At 32.1% G+C, this 4,484-nt stretch overlaps 1 long non-coding RNA gene across 1 annotated transcript in view; it reads right to left on the bottom strand.

Annotated features, from left to right (window-relative positions):
- LOC128249546 (uncharacterized) overlaps positions 1-4,164 on the bottom strand; it is a 12,930-nt gene extending 8,766 nt beyond the window's left edge. The window contains exon 1 of the long non-coding RNA XR_008265666.2: positions 3,645-4,164. This is a non-coding gene — a long non-coding RNA (uncharacterized LOC128249546). The remainder of the gene's footprint in view (positions 1-3,644) is intronic.
- Between the last annotated feature and the right edge of the window lie 320 nt (positions 4,165-4,484).

The raw sequence follows: 4,484 nt of genomic DNA on the forward strand, positions 1-4,484 counted from the left end.
TATATATATATATATATATATATATATATATATATATATATATATATATATGTATATATATATATATATATGTGTGTGTGTGTGTGTGTGTGTGTGTGTGTGTATGCGTGTGAGAGAGAGAGAGACTGCGTGAGCACGTGCGTTTGTGTATATGTATTTGTACATATATATGTATATACACACACACACATAAACATATAATATCACAATACCAAAATTATATATATATATATATATATATATATATATATATATATATGTATATATATATATATATACGATGTATTAGAATGCTGGCCGTATAGCTCCTGTTATAGATGAAACTGGAGTTGCGAATCTTTGAACTGTTCTCTTGATTAAGGTCATGTGCGATTGACCTTTCAAATTATTTAGTGTTATTACATCGCGTTGTTTTGAATATCTCATTGTGAAAGAAACACATCTGACATTTTCAGTGAATATAAATTTCGGTTTTGTGGTATTATAATCTATACCAATCGTCATTAGTATTTAGTGGAGGCATGATGAAATAATTTAGAATAATTTATTTTTGGCAGATCAACACAAAAACACTACCACTGACGGTAAGTGTCTACTTGCTTGCCTGACCTGCTAGAAATAACCACCAAATTGACGCGAAAATTCATACGAAACGTTGAGAAATTACAAGTACACATATAATATTCTCACATATTCATTATGCTTGAAAAGAATGTGTAAATTCATTTCAAGTATCATTCGTGTAGTGAAATGAATTTAAAATTATATAACCCCTTGTCATTGCGACATCGTAATATCGTTAAAATTTGTCCAAGAAACGAACATCTATAATATATTCCGTCTCTTGTCCGTTTTTATTCTTTTACGACGACTATCGACATTTTAACAGATAAGTTGTGGGGCTCACCCAACATCAAGGGGCATACTCCTATTTCCGGCGTTGATATTAAAAATTTAGCACGAAATATGCAGGTACATACATAAATGCAACATTAATATCCAAATACATGTAGTATCTAAACACAAAATTGTTGAGAGTTAATGTTTGGTTCAATGTGAAACACAAATTTTGCTACACAATGGTCACCAAAGAAGCAATTATTGACTCTCAGAGAAATATATAATTATGTTGCAGCGTTTACATTTTAAACAATAGTTCGGAATTTGTTAATTTTCCATCACTAGTTTATTGATACCGTCAACTGGCAACCAATTATATTTCTTAGATAAAGGATTTCCTGTGGTCGGGAAGATTGGTCACATATTGAGATTTATACAATTAGCACAGAATAGACAGAAAACAGTATATTTCTGCAGATAGCAATGTATATAGGAATCAAATGAATTTTTCTAGCTCGATTTTTCTGAAAAACAGTCAAGTTCCATGTGGTGTATGTTAAGCAATCAAACATTTACGTATTTTCGAATAGTTTCTCTCATATACTGAAAATAGTACTCTTCTTCAGTCATTTGACCATTGAGAAAATTGCAACTCTGAGTTAAGTTTTTATTTTCGTATACAATGCTCACACACGAGTGCACATATATGTGTACCTAGTTATTTACATAGATATATTATATATATATATATATATATATATATATATATATATATTTATATATATAATACGGATACGTGTGTGTAAAATACACAACGCACATATACACATATTTGTAAATGTATGTATGTTTATATATATATATATATATACAAACATCAAAATATAGATATACATACATACATACATATATATATATATATATATATATATATATATATATATATATATATATATATATATATATATATATATATATATATATATATATAATTATATGTGTGTGTGTATTCAACAACACTGTATTTGCGTTACTTTCTTAGTTGTCAATGTTTCTAGATATTGCCTATCGATTTCCACTATCTTTCACTTACACAAACTTTCTCTCACTTTCGATTGCACTTACTCGCGTTCTTACTCGATCTTATCATCTGATATCTCACCTGTCGTTTTTCCTCCTTTTCTATGATTGTGGTTCAATCATTTAACTAATACCTAATTTTTCCTTTAGATATTGATGTTGATATATTTAAAACATCCATTCTGTCAACATCACAATATGTGTGTAAATATATACATGCATATGCACCCTCTACATATACATATTTGCATATATATATGCGTAAATCGTATATATATACATGAATCTATTGAATACCACGCACATACATTTCCTATTATATGGTAATTTTCCATCTAGCTGGTGAGAGAAAACACACTAAGGGACATTTCTTACAACGTAAAAGGGGCATAATTTCAATAAATTGGAGATTAAAATAGCTATCTATGTATTATACTTAATGTATCAATATACTGTAGATAGATCAGTTACTACAGTGTTTTCCTGCGATTATAAATCTTATGGACTTTTGTTACAAACACAATAAATGTCAGACAAAGAGAGCGAGAGGGGGAGAGAGAGAGAGAGAGAGAGAGAGAGAGAGAGAGAGAGATAGAGACGAGAAAGAGAGAGAGAGAGAGAGAGAGAGACGAGAGAGAGAGACGAGAGAGAGAGAGAGACGAGAGAGAGAGAGAGAGACGAGAGAGAGAGAGAGAGGGAAGAGAGAGCGATATACAAAAAAATCGTCCCAGTAGCAGCCAACAAGAGACCCAGATATATTTTGGCTATTTTGGGCTTTGTTAGTGGTGCGTAGTCGCAGCAAGCCCGGAGCCGAAGTCGTCTTCTCTGATGTATAAGATAAAACATTGGTTGATGTTGAGAACAGTTGCGCGGCTGATTAAAAATCGCAACACCAGCAAATGCGTTATTCACTGTTTTCCTTTATAAGAGAAGACGCGATTTCTCTGTCCGAAAAAAGCCGAAATGCATTAACGACTGCTTGGATGAATCTTCATCTCTGTCTTATATTTACTGTGTTTTTAATACAGAAGGTCCATATGAGATATCTCAGGGCAAGTACTGCAGTACTTGGCTTATCAGAAGTGCGCATGTATTAAATGTGATAGGTTGATGGCTATTCTAACAGCATTAGTCAACTTGCTTATTAATATTTGAAGTCCCCCATGATTTGAATTCTACTCCCCTCCCCGATATATATGTACATACTCATATACATAGACACATACATATGCACATAAACATACACACATGTTTGGAACAATGGAACACGATGCACAAAGAGCTATAAATAATAGCATGGAAATAGTGGGTTGAAAAAACCCCTTTTGGTCAGAACTTCCCCCACAAAGACTGCCAATGGGACACGAGTCTACATCTCCAGTGGCCTTGACTGGCGCTCTACCATTGGATCAAAAACGTCTCTTGATGGTCTTCATCTATTTTAGAAATTTTGTTCTTACCAACGATAATTGTATGTTCTTGACGTCATAAGACGTGATCCAGTCTTCCGAAAAGAATTGTTCACGTTCTCACGAGAGTTTATAAATTTTTTTTTATACATACATACATACATATAGTATGTATTGATTTACTGAATATCGTTCGTAGAATTATTGTAATAAGCTGAAACTGGTTGCAGAAAGAAATAAGAACATAACACCATAGGATAGTGGCTGACAACGAGAAAGGAATACAGTTTCCTTAAATTAAAATTAGTTAAATACCTTAAATTGTCTGACGGATATTATGGTCTCTTTGGAGCTTACAAATTCGCTTGATCGGTAAAAATAATACGGTATGTAGGTAGAGAAAAACAAGGCTCCGATTGACGTATAACGAGCTGTAATTTGCACAATTAACAAAATTGGACTTAAGGAAATAATTCAGCAAAGACTGAAATAAATAAAATATATGTGGAAATGCGAAACACCTATTCAGAAGATTTCTAATGAATAAGACTTGCTCTTTCTAGTTGGAGAGCGAAAACTAAACCTAGCAGCCTTCGTTAGTATTCCACTGAGAAGAAGGGAGATAATGCGAAAAAATTTGAATTAATGAAAACAAAATAAAAAAAAATTAATCGCCTTCCTTAAGGGACGCTAACAAATGTCAGAATTCCCTTTAAGCACGTGACTTAACGATTTTTTTTTTAAACAATTCTTAATTTAGTGAAATTATCTTCTCTTTTCTTTGTGAGTCACTAACGAATGCCGCTAGCTTTATATGTTCTCTGTTGAACTAAGAACAAAACTTCAACTCATTAGGGATGTTTTTGCATACGTCATTCTCCGCATCCATGGAAACTGCATTTATGTTAATTCATGACATTGGCTTATTTGAGTTATTTCCCTTAGCTAAATTCTTTTTTTTATTGTGTATGAGTGCATATAAGTATATATGTATATGCATTCACACACACGTATATACACATACATATATCATACTAGAAAGTCGAATATTACAACACACACACGCAAGCACACACAAACACCACCCCCATATATATATATATATATATATATATATATATATACATACACGCATACACATACGTATACACAAAT

The sequence above is a fragment of the Octopus bimaculoides genome, chromosome 15 (assembly GCF_046866305.1).
Source record: "Octopus bimaculoides isolate indiv1 chromosome 15, ASM4686630v1, whole genome shotgun sequence".
Lineage (NCBI taxonomy): Eukaryota > Metazoa > Mollusca > Cephalopoda > Octopoda > Octopodidae > Octopus > Octopus bimaculoides.